Genomic DNA, 14,137 nt, shown 5'->3' on the forward strand with positions numbered 1-14,137 from the left:
CAAAATGTTTTCGTATATTTTGGGTAGATGGAACAGTGTTGAAATTATAACCTATCTTGTGTCAGGTTGTTAAACCGAAAGCACATTTTTCATTAGAAAACATATTCACAACTGGTTAGAATCAACAATGTCTATAGCGTGCTGGCCTTTGGTCACAGGGGTCCCGGGTTCGATTCTTGGCAGGGAAGGCAATTTTTACCATAATTGGTTAATTCCCCTGGCAAGGGGACTGGGTGTATGTGCCGTCTTAATCATCATTTCATCCTCATCACGGCGCGCAGGTCGCCTACGGGAGTCCAATCAAAAGACCTGCACCAGGCCTCTCCAGAGGCCACACGCCATTCTATGAACATAGTAACAGATGTATACATCAGCTGTTCGATTTAATAGCGGTGCATTCTAGCATTCTAGTGTTTGTATTAATAATTATCTGAAAAAAGGAGGTAATTTCGAATCTCTAACAAGATTACCTCAATGTTTTCATTGGGTAATGACTATTTGCCCACCCTGTATTTTCTCACTGTTTTTTATTGAGTTCTATAATATACATAAATAAATAAATGAATAAATAAATAAATAAATAAATAAATAAATAAATAAATAAATAAATAAATAAATAAATACATAAATACATAAATAAATAAATAAATAAATAAATAACAGTCACAAAAACATAGGAAATAATTAATAGTAATAGAGACACTTGCGTTAGACAACAATAATAATACTTTTTAAAAAAGGATATAAACAGGATAACACTGAAATTACCAGACTCAAAGAAACTGAGTTATAATAAGCGGTGATAAACCAAACGTAAAGGGTTCGAAGAGGAAATTGTGAAATTCTAGCTCAAAAGACTACAGACTCTATAGGTATACAATCCACATATTACAAAGTTACGGAATTCGAAAAAGGGGAGTAGTATATTAACATACTAAGAAGGGAGTTCAAGCGTTATTCATTCAGTTACCATGAACAAGAGAAAAAATAGCCACACCAAAATAAATCCTAATTGGGTATATTTACCCTACCATGCAGGAGCTAATCTCATGCTAAACAGGAGGCCAACTAAAAATATTATACGAGGAAGTCAAATAAAATATTTTTAAAAGGCGCAAGGGAAAGCTTGAGTCTTAAAATTCACAATAATCATCAATTTAAAAAAAAACTACTTGCAGCGAGTAAAAGAGAGAAGAGGATTCCGAGGGAAACACATTTGGCATTTGAAAAATACCTGAGTTAATCCTGCGTGGGGATACAAAGAGCAGTTTGAAATTCAAGAAAATGCACGCTAAAACTCACTCGAGGAAAGAATACAGCCGCCCACATCATTTAACTACGAAACAGAACAGAGATGAATTCAGAGCACGAATTTTAAATGCTAAAACTTGTATGTGTGTGTTCAGTCTTCAGCCCTAAGGCTGGTTGGATCCTCAACAGCTCTGCCATCAGCTGTCATAGATGGCCTAGGCATCACTGAAGAGGCGTACTAGGGAAATGAGGAGTGAGGTAGTTTCGCGTTGCTTTCCTCAGAAGTTGCTATTACATATCAGTCTGCCAAGCCCACTGAAATGCATGCACCAACCGACCCTATGAATAACATTTTCACACCATTCATAGCAGGGACTGGCTGCAGAAGTAATGGCATTACTAGCATCGCTCATACCTCAGTCATTTTCACATTGTCAAAGCCAAGGATACGACAGAGACAGATCAATGAAAGTAACAAAATTGCACTAGCCCATACCAGAAGACATAGTGCACTGTAAATACTAGGTCCTGCCAGCAAAGGCAAAGACTAAAACTTATTCATTAAAATAACAATCTCCTTCAACCAGGAGGAGAAACGTTTGAGGTATCCGACTTCAAGAAATTCTTTCCTACATTCTTCACCCAACAGCCATTCTGGTTTCCACTTGTCTTGCTCAATCATCACAATTCGATTACATATAGCACTCTCACCTGATGGCTGGCAAGTCTAATGATCGGCTACAGTAGGTAACACCTTAACTAGGTATTTCGGAGTGTTGCCAACGTAGGGTTGTTGCCTAAGTATAAGGGGAATCGAAAAGGCATGTCACAACTAGAATCAGATCGTATATTCGTAACTCAATATTTTAAAGACTTACACGTCTTAAAAGGATACAAAATTCCTCCTGTAACACTAAACAATGCCATCATTCCATATTGTGAAACAGTTATGAGTCTTGGTGTGGCTATAAGCGAAAGACTGAACTGGTCGTAACATGTGACGAATGTGTGCCAAAAGATATATCAAAGCCTGGATCCCCTGAAGCGGTTTAAAGATATATTTCCTTGGTCCACGAATATAAAGCTCATTCATTCACTTTTGTTTCCAATTCTCAAATGCTGTGATACAGTTTTTATTGATATCAATAATGAGCAAGGCATGAGACTGCAACGGTGCCCAAAATGCAATGCATCAGGTATGCATTCGACATGCGTCCATAAGCCCACGCATCCGCATTCTATAGACAATTATCTTGGTTACTATTGAATGACAGACGTAGATCTCATGCAACTACTTTGGTTAATCAAGTGTTTCTGAAAACACTCCTCCTTGCCTATCCACCAGATTTCGCTACCTTAGATCACTCTACCTGTAAAATACCCGGACAGGCTGTACGCTAGAAATTCCTGTACATCGAACCGCAACCTACAACAGATCGTTCACGATCACCGCCACGAGCTGGTGGAATGAACTCCCCTGTGACACCAGGGAAGCTGAATCTAAGACAAAGTTTAAAATCCTTTGCCAGTGTCATCTTATATGCACTTCCAGTCTTTCTTGAGTGTGAATGGGATGCATGAATGAGAGTGAATATGGTCGTTTATTGCAATGTGTTCCAGTTTATACTTCAGTTAAACTTTACTTACTTTAGTTAGTTTAGTTAGTGATACTTTAATTAGTTTAGTTTATACTTCAGGTTGTAAAGATTTAAATTATATGTAAAAATTATATGTAAAAATTATATTGTAAATTAGTACTCATGTATATACATGAAAGTGGTTAAGTGTAAGAAAGGGCCGGGAACCCTAACTCCGCCACAATAAAGTCGCTTTAATAATAATAATAATAATAATAATAATAATAATAATAATAATAATAATAATAATTCATGGCACGAGTAATCGATGCGGCGTAAGAATACCAGAAATTGCAATATATTTACAGCTGTCTATCCCCACTGAGTTATCCTTTTCGCATGATCAACTTCGTATTATCGTTGTGCATTTACGTAACTGTTTTATTCTGATAAAGCCAACAGCCGACATATTTGTAGATTGCTGCCCAAAATGCTTAAATGCTAAAATTTTACTAAATTCGAGAGGCGTTTTTGCACATCTGAAAGACGGCACCTATTCATATTTTCGCGCTAGTCAACGAGGAGTGGTGCTAGTAGTATCACTATGACTATGCAAAGCACGTTTGCTTTAAATACCCACTGTACACTTTGTGAGCGTTAGTCGTCGTCCAGTTTTGACGTTGTGAGGAAGGTGTGAGACAAATATGCCTTTAAGGAGCCGAAGATGGCAATTTAAACTGCTTGCTGAGATCGAACGAGACCGCATAATAGGGCTACGAGAATGCGGATGTCCTTTTCGTGATATTGCAGAAAGACCTACCTGGAATATATCCACAGTGCATCAGTGTTGGAAACAATGGTCACGGGAAGGCACTGTCTCAAGGAGACCGGGTTGCGGCCACAGACGGGCCACTATGGAGAAGAAAGACCGCCGTATTCGCCGTATGGCTGTGATGGGCTTAAATTTAGAGCTTTAATTAACACCGTAGTGACACAACGAACTTGTCGGACATCTCCGAGTGAAACATTGTGTAGTGTTCATGCCACTAACTCCGAATCACTGCCATCTGTGATTTCAGTGGTGTCAAACTAGATTTCACTGGAGGACGGAGTGTAGATCTGTTGTGTTGGTGCCATTAATGGCCGCAATTGATAAGAAGAGGCCAGGTTAGCGCTTGGAACCAAGCTGTATGCGGCGTTTATGACACACTGGATCTACACCAGGAGTTATGATTTGGGGAGCGAGTTCTGTTGAAAGCAGGGGCACGCTCGTCGTTATCCCAAGATTTTCATATTTGTACGTCCTACTGGTGATTGAATCGGTCGTGCTGCCATTCATTCGCAGTATTCAAGGGAGAGTTTCCCAACAGGATAACGCTCATCCTCATATCGCTGCTGTCGCCCAGTAGGCCCTACAGAGTGTCGACCAGTTGCCTTGGTCTGAGAGATCACCATACCTTCCGCCCATTAAGCACGTATGGGACATTATGGACTACAAATCCAGCGTCATCCAAAACCAGCATTAACCGTTGCTGATTTGACTGACCAAGTGCAGCAGGCGTGGAACTCAATCCCTCAAAATTTCATACAGCACCTGTACGACACAAGGCATGCACATTTACATGCTTCCATTCAAAGTCGTGCGACTACAGGTGTTATTAATGTACCACAACGTCACATGTCTTCTCGAACACTCTTGAACAAGTAACCTGAAAATTTATAATCAAATCAATATGTTTCCTTGACAACTGCTTAGCCTAAATTTCATTCCTCCTTGTGTTGGTATTTCATTTCAGCCAGTTTATTTAATTTTGTAGTCATTGTCTGAATAGTCAAAATAAATACAACTTGAGCTCCAGATACACTCTAGATAACGTCACTCGGAATAAAGTTGCTCACGAATTTTTTTAAGAATCTGGAGATCTTGTTATATTACTACGGATAATGGAATGTTGAAAATAATTGTCACTAATGTACCGGAGATACACCAAGCCATCATCTTTAAAGAGAACGATACCTTAGACGCATTATAATTGTATCTGATACCCCTGCATTATTTATTTTACAGGCGTGTTGAGATTCTTCTCAAAGACCCAAGAACGAATGGACTGAGAGCTCACATGAAGCACAGCTAAGATTATCGCATGCAATTCGTCAAAGAAAAATCACACATTCAGCATTACTTCTCCCGACTATTATAAAATGAAGGAAATTTGTGAAAAAAGAAAAAAAGAGAGAGTATAATCTCGCTAATAAAGTCAAGAGTTCCAATATCTCTATATCGTGTCCATCTTAGTCCTTTGCTTTATAAAATTCTGAGACTTTGTGCTTAAAAGAAATGTTATGTACACAAAGCTATAAATTTGCCAGTGAATCTCAGATTTGTGTTATGTACTTCATTTCGATCTCGGATTAAGTGTACAGAAGTAGATAGTAGCTTCAGACCCAGATATAACCTTCTTAAATTTTGTCTCGTCTTTTACATTTTTGACATGATTTTCCTCTTCCGCTTGCTCGTCTCCCCTACATAGCATTACTGCTAGAGTTCACAGACGTTAGTTAGAATAGTTAGCATGCATCCTATGTGAGGCTATTGGTATCAAAGGAGCAACCTCTAGCTTCCTGCATTTTACGATGAGAATAACTTTTTATCTAATGCATTTCTATTCACTCTACCCGAATGGATTTTGTCTGATATATACAGCAAACGGGTTGCATGCGAATAATCAAAGAGAAACAAAAGTATGTTTAATAGTTAATTAGATATTTTAAATTTTATTTTATATAATGTTCCTTTTGATACAAACCGAACGATTTTCGTGGATATTGCTCTTTTTGATATAGACGTACATGGAAATTGCTCTTTCTGATAATAACATACAGAATTGCGACACCTACTCTACTTATTTCAATTAATGCCATTGCAATATTATTTATATTCTTCACACTAAACTGCAAGTTCGAAAATGGCAGCATAACGTTAGTTTATTTAAATTGTCATAAAAGTGAAGGGTAATATTATCTAGACGAAAAACATGACAATAACATGTAACACATTATTTTTTAGACTTGTAAACATTACTATTACCAATACATTCATTTCAGGGTACAATACAGTTTTAAAATAGGGCTACAAATTTCGCATTCGCGCCTCCCACATGTGTGGGGAAATATTGCAGAATAATGAGAAGAAGAAGAAGTTTATTAACTTGCTGGTAAATCGACCCACAAGAGACTGACGTATCTTTGAACATCTTTAAATAGCATTGAACTAATAAGCAAACATTCTCATGCGGCAGATAAAATTACTAAATTGTATCATATTATCATATTCTGCTTTACTTAGTATACATACGTAGACCTAGTCATATTTCGAGTTTCTTACATGTAAACCACAATTACATTATGAGAAAACATGAAGCGAAAACTGCAACTTTAGGGGCTAGGAAAGCGAAGACACGTGATGCGCTTGTTACTGCTTAGCGTAGGCAGTACTGCTACAGGCAAATAAGTTATTATGCTGACAATAACGCTGCAGCTATCTACACTGTATGCTTTTTCGAGATGTTCCGAAAAAGAAAATGTGTAAGAATCCGAATATTTACATGATTGACAGTATCGAAAGTGACATAACTCTAGATATTAACCTAACCGAAATACAGCAAGACGAAGATCTGTGTGATTGTTCAAAGGATGAATTAATTATAAACAACATAGACGTCCTCCGAAAGAAAAGTTGTAGCAATTCGATTACTTCACATTAACAAATAGTCTTACTGTCGTCACGTCATTCTTTAATTCCATTATCTTTGGAAGTTACTGCCATTAAGTGGTCAAAACTTGTATGAATAAATATTTCTAGTTTCTAAACACCATTATGGAATAAAAATAGTTATAGACATGATATAGGCTTTTTGGGCGAATACCGCATCAAGAAAATAAGGTGAAATTCTTTACGTTTCTATCACTTGGACTATTAGCGCTGTGCCAGCGTATGGTGAGCCATCTGGTGACGGCAGAACGTATCACTTTCTGTTACTAACGGCTAAATTCAAACCCTCATTATTGTAGAAGTCTTCCTCGTGAAAAGTCGAGATTTTCTTCTGAAGGTGCGGAGCAAAGTTCTCTGCGAAACGTAAAAAATTTCACCTTATCAATGGTAACAAAAATGTTTATGATTTTTATTTTTCCACCGCGGGAGAGTTTCCTTGTGAGCTAAGATCGAACCCATCAACTTGGGCTCTGAAGGCCAGCGCTTCAATCCTCCGAACCACTCAGCCAGGCAGGCCAAAATGAAAGTGTTCAGCTCGGTGTTTGATGAAAATTGAAGACTCCATTACAGGTATTATAATCATTATAAAATATCAAAGCCGTCTTATTAACAGTGCTGACGGTAGTATTTATTATTATAATTAATCATGTACAGTCGTATCAGCACACTAAATTTTATTTCAAAACCGCTTTTCGGACTCTAAGATCCATCATCAAAATGATTTTAAAACATTTAATTTCACGTGAAGTCCGCCTCTGTGGTGTAGTGGTTAGTGTGATTAGCAGCCACCCCCAGAGGACCGGGTTCGATTCCCGGCTCTGCCACGAAATTTCAAAAGTGGTACGAGGGCTGGAACGGGGTCCACTCAGCCTCGGGAGGTCAAGTGAGTAGAAGTGGTACTTCGATTCCCACCTCAGCCATCCCGGAAGTGTTTTCCGTGGTTTCCCACTTCTCCTCCAAGCAAATGTCGGGATGGTACCTAACTTAAAGCCACGGCCGCTTCCTTCCCTCTTCCTTGTCTATCCCTTCCAATCTTCCCATACCCCCGCAAGGCCCCTGTTCAACATAGCAAGTGAAGCCTCCTGGACAAGGTACTGGTCCTCCTCCCCAGTTGTATCCCCGACCCAGAGTCTGAAGCTCCAGGACACTGCCTTTGAGGCGGTAGAGGTGGGATCCCTCGCTGAGTCCGAGGGAAAAACCGACCCTGGAGGAAGAAGAAGAAGATTTCACTTGAGTGTGTTGTTGAAATTTCGTAAACATATTAACTCAAAACTCCAAAGAGCACTTAGAACCAGAAATAAAATATCAGAACATATACATTGTCCCTTAAAAAACAATACCGCGTATCTGGCAATGCGCTTCGTATCCATTATGTTCCTTAAGACTGGTCACGCCTCTCATCCATATATGGATATGCAGTGCATCAGAGCAATTTTCGTTGTGCTAATTTTCCTATGTTGGTGTATAAAGGAAAATGAACCTTAAATAACTTACATTTTACTGTTGGAGTGCCCAAATAACACGGTACGGTATGGTACGGTAAGGTTCATTTTCCTTTAAACGGTGGTATAGGAAAATGAACATAAAGAAAATTGTTCTCATGGACTACATATCCATATGTGGCTGAGAGAGGACGAGCATTGTCAGATACGCGGAATTGTTCCTTAAGGGACGATATACTGCACATAGTATTAACAAAAAAGATTGTCTACACCAATTCGGGAGTATATAGGCTCACATGTAACGACTGAAAAATGTTTTATGTAGGAAGTACTGGCCGAGCCTTAAATCAAAGATATCAAGAACATCTGAAGACAATAAAGTACAACAAATATTTCGCTTTTGAGGAACACATTTATAACAATAATCATAACATTTTAGGGATCGAAAAAGACTTGAAATTAATTGTTAAAGGTAATCATGGATTTGAACTAAATACCCGCGAAAACATTGAGATATTTATGGCCCAGATAACGGAACCTGATAAAGTGTTAAATGAAATAGTCGCAAGCAGCATATTGTTCACAACCTTGTGCTTCCAGCATGCTCCGTATTTAAAGCTGAACGATTGTCTAACACAAGATCAACAGCCTGAGGACGAGAATAAGCCAGCCCTTCCTATAGTATGTCATATATAATTTTTAGAACTTCATTATTAAGTTTTATATGTATTGTGTGCATACTTTCATACTTATCTTTTCTTCGTATTTTACAGTTGATCTCAAAAGGGCTCCATTTTAACTGTTTAAAACTTATTTTAACACATTGTGACAACACACTCATGTGAAATCAAATGTTTTAAAATAATTTAAACACTGATGATGGACATTAGAGTCCGAAAGCGGTTTTGAAATAAAATGTAGTGTGCTTATACGACTGTATATGATTAATTATAATGATATCAGAGGTACTGTAAAGGTGGTGTCCATGAGCAACAAGATTGAGGAACATAGACTGAGGAGACATAGACAGAAGGAGTGATTAGTACATAGGAAATAGAGGGAGGGCGGTAACTGCCGCTGGAAAGAGGATGAGAGGTGAAAGGACAAATTACCCGAGAAGTAATCGAAATGTGAGGAAGTCATGAAAAGGAAGGGTGTTAAAGAAACGTCAGCCCCATATAAATACAGTATTATTATAACAATGGCACACTGTGACATTTCCACACAGCGATAATTCCCTACATATTGAGAATCGTTGTGGTCATTCACGGTTTGTGAACAGAACTCTTTCAAAAATACTGCCTACATAATTCGAACTTATTCGCCTAAGATTTGAATTCATGCAATTGTGCTAATTCAGTTTCACGCAGAAACATTTATGATTTTTTGAGCGCTATGTCTGCTATCTTTATGTCCAAATCGTTCAAATTATTTCATTTCTAAGATGTTCCTGAGAATGTTGCAAATATCCTGCGACAAACGCTATTATTCACATCACGTACACTTTTACAAACAAAGCAATATCTCTTTCCAATATCCTTTTGATCCAGCACCACGTAGCACATTGCAACCCATTATTACACTCAAGTGAAGACCAAGCGAATGACAAAATGACAGTTCCAATGGCGAGTGGGATGTTTGCGGTCACATGAAAAGGCCATGACGCAGACGTATTGTCGACAGCAGAATACGTATTGGACACGGAAATTCGGACAAGGATTCTGAGACTGAAGCCACAAAGCTGACGACAGAGGAGACATTTGAAAATGTAATGGTAAAGGTGTAGTAATGTCAAATGCTTCACGAGTTTGAAGTGGAACTTGGGATATATGTTAAGTAGAATGTTTTTAAGGAATAGTAGAAATAATTAAAAAAAGAAGGTCAGTTAGCCATGTAAAGTTAATGCTGATGGCAAGTGAAATTTACGTCTAATATGTGTTATTCTGTATGAATTCTTATACAGCCGACAAAGTGTAATGGAATACATAGGCATATGTCGTCTACTTGACGCATTATATTTGAGGCGTCCAGAAGCAAAACACAGTGAGTATTTGTTACAGGAAACGAGAAAAACGCATTACTTCATTTGGCTGACAAATATTCAAAATACCTTTTCATTGTAGATTTATGTTCACTTAGGGACTATTTATTTGACAATATTTAAAAATTTTGGGTTATATTTTTTTAGTTACCCTTATTACCTAAAATGTTTTGTGTTCACGAGCTTTTCTCCTGTTCTCATCCATCTACAGAGGTTGGGTTCTGTAGGGATATTATCATAACGTTACTAGAAAGAGATGACATAATGCTGGTTCAATGGAGAATATAAATTATTTAATAACTACAAGTAACTATGATTACAAAGTGTACGACTCAAAAGAAAGCCTGCAAGAAGTAAACAGGCCACCACCTTGCAAGTTCTCTCCTGTCCTAACTAAGTTTCACAGGCACGTTATTGTCTTCTGGATGAATCGATAACTGTGAGTCCTCCTCTGCATTGTTCCCGGCTGTTTGAGGATCGATCAGATTCTTATGGAAAGCAAGATCTTCGTTTCCTTTCCAAATCTCTCCAAAATTCTTTCTGAGCAAAAATCAATGTGACCATCTTTCACTTCCTTTAATGCTCTTACAATTCGGATAACTTCAGCTTCATGGACGAGTAGGCTTTCCTACTATTGGTTGTTTCTGTTTCATGGCTGTGTGTAGTAGGGTCAACTTGACACAAGCTCAGAACTAACGTATAAGGCGAAAAGAATCTGGGCAAGCAGCACTATTCAGAAACAGAACTCAATGTGTATTAAGCCAGTTTAGCACCTGCAAACCACCTTAGGTAATGGCGCTTGGTACACCAAATCAAAATCGTATCTGATTGGTTGAACTCCGCTTTACAGTAATGTAAACGCGGATAGTCAGAGAGATCAGGAACCAAGGAACACCAAACTTAACCTTGCCAAATTGTTTATGATGAAAATTGATTCACTCAATTTTGCTTTGCAATCAGAAGTGAATACACACACTTTTCATCTTCAGGCTGTTTTCCAGGTGCGTTTTAGAACAGTTGAAAGCAGATTTGTTTGTGTTTTGAGGGCATAATCAACATAATCAACAGATAGCAGCATGGAGAACATAATGGTGGGATTTTAGGAAAAAAGTGGATTTACTGCAGTTTGCTTCTGGACGCCTTATTTGTTCTCATAATATTTATTTATTCAACTTTTGTATAATGTGGCCTTCTTTTGCATGAGTGGAAAGAGCGCTTAAATTAGACGAGTGCAAAATATTTCAGACGTACACATTGTATACATAATTTTATATACTACTACAAGAAATGTATTAATTCTATGAATTTTAAAAAGAAGGTTACGCATATCGTCGTTGCCGGGATAAAACCTGACCCGCAGCTCATACATTATGAAGAGCGAGAATGCCCTGCCAAAGTTCTAAGCTAAAATATTTCACATAGGAGGTTTTGTCCCGACAGTGACGGTATATTAGAATTGTTGGGTTTTATTCGTGTACTTTGGTACAGTAAGTATGCACATTTTGGCATTATGTATCATTGTGTACTTTGAAGCACTTCGAGAAGACTGCGGTGTATAACAAGCCATGAATTGTCGAGGAGAAGAGAATAGTTATTTACTAGGACCAAAGGTGATACTTTACGTACGAGCTGAGATGTTTACACCACGTTGTGAAGGCAGTGATGTAATACAAAAGGCCATGAAGTCTGCGGCAAATTAATTTATTTCATACTATGAAGTAATTACCTTCATCTCGTACACGAAAGAGTACGGAAAAAAACACATTACCGTACTGTAATTGCATTCCGCAATGTATAATTCAAAACCGTATCTGATTGGTTGAACTCCACTTTACAGTAATGTAAACACGGATAGTCAGAGAGATCAGGAATCAAGGAACACCAAACTTAACCTTGCCAAATTGTTTCTCCGCCTGAATGCAGCACCGTGGATCAACACCAGTCTACACAAAAACTGGCGTCTCTTCATTCCCAGCTCAAGAAATCTTCCGCCATGACCATCTTCACTACTATATTGGTTAATCAATTTCCGACACATAACCATCATATCATCGTTGACGGGACCAAATCTCCTATGTGATGATATTTTGGAGATATACTGACCCGCAGCACATACATTATGAAGAGCTAGAAAGCCTTGACAATATTCACACAGTATTGCACCTTAGATGACAGAACCTTACCGGCCAAAGTTCTAAAGTAAAATATTTCACATAGGAGGTTTTGTCCCGGCAGCGACGATGTATCGACGGTTTTCTTTTAAAATCTCGTATGTCCCGATGCTCTTCCTGAAGACTGGTCACGCCTCCCAGCCACGTATTTATATGCAATCCGTCAGAATAATTTTCGTTGTGTTCATTTTCCTATGCTAAAGTGTAAAGAAAAATGGACCTTACCGTACCGTATTGTAGGGATATTGTTTTCATGGCGAATGTACGCACTCATACAGTATTCTGTGTATAAGGCTGATTTTCATTTACACATTTGTGTAGGAAAATAAACACAGCGATAATTCGTCTTTCATTGGGGAAAAGGTTATATCTCACAATGCTCTTCCTATCCATTATTTTCCTTAAGTTTTTTTTTGCTTTACGTCGCACGGACACAGATAGGTCTTATGGCAACAATGGGAGAGGAAAGGCCTAGCAATGGGAAGGAAGCGGTCGTGGACTTAATGAGGGTACTGCCTCAGCATTTGCCTGGTGTGAAAATGGGAAACCACGGAAAACCATTTTAGGGCTGCCGACAGTGGGGTTCGAACCCACTATCTCCCGGATGCGAGCTCACAGCTGCGCGCTCCAAACCGCACGGCCAACTCGCCCGGTCCTTAGGATTTGTCACGCCCCAATGCCGCATATGTAGTGCATCATAACTATTTTCGTTGCGTTCATTTTCGTATGCTAACATATTAAGGACATTGAACCTAAAAATACATTATAGTGTAGGGATGCGTAAGTACGTCATGCAAACATACATTCCTAGAATGCGGTACGATATGGTTCATTTTCCTTTATAAGTAAGGGAAGGAAAATGAACACAACGAATATTGTTCTGATGACCTAAATATCCATACGTTACTGGGAGGCGTGACCTCTCTTAAGGAGCATAATCGATAGGAAGAGCATTGGAAGAAATAACCTTTTGCCCGAACAGCGGCGAATTATTCTGATGGACTGCATATAAATATGTGGATGGGAGGCGTGACCAGTGTTAAGGAATATAATGGGTAGGAAGAGCATTGGTACATACGAAGTTTTAAAAGAAAGCCATCGATATACCACAGAATATCATAACGTTTGTATTGCAGGAAGTGATTGGAATAATTTGCCAAGGGAGATGTTCAATAAATTTCAGCATTCTTTTCAATTATTTAAGAAAAGACGAGGTAAACAACAGATAAGGAATCTGCCTCCTGGGGACTGCCCTAAATGCAGATCAGTGGTGATGTGGTGATTGATTGATTGATTGATTGATTGATTGATTGATTGATTGATTGATTGATTGATTGATTGATTGATTGATTGATTGATTGATTGATTGATTGATTGATTGATTGATTGATTGATTGATTGATTGATTGATTGATTGATTGATTGATTGATTGATTGATTGATTGATTGATTGATTGATTGATTGATTGGCCTTCAGTAATAAACACCAGAAGACCATGCTTACGACTCTGGTATCTTAGTGGGATGCTCACTGCTTCAAACAACATTAATTTTGATGTTTTATTAAATCATAACCCCATGCACTCAGCTCTCACATTTTTCATAGTAGGGAACGACCAACGAGTCAAGAAAATGTCAATGCATTGATCGTGCGTGGACGATATTCGTCGCGAAGAATCAAAACTAATTTATAATTAAATTCATTTAACTTAAGTAAATTCAACATAGTATGAAATAACATATTGTACGCAAAAGCCACTTCAGTGGTAAGTTTACTTATTTCTAAATTTCGTGATCAGACGTAAACATCTCACTCCTAATGTAAAGCATCATTTTCCGTGACATTTGCGTAAGTAACTATTATTTCACAGTGTCAAGAAAAA

The sequence above is a fragment of the Anabrus simplex genome, chromosome 8, assembly GCF_040414725.1.
Source record: "Anabrus simplex isolate iqAnaSimp1 chromosome 8, ASM4041472v1, whole genome shotgun sequence".
NCBI lineage: Eukaryota > Metazoa > Arthropoda > Insecta > Orthoptera > Tettigoniidae > Anabrus > Anabrus simplex.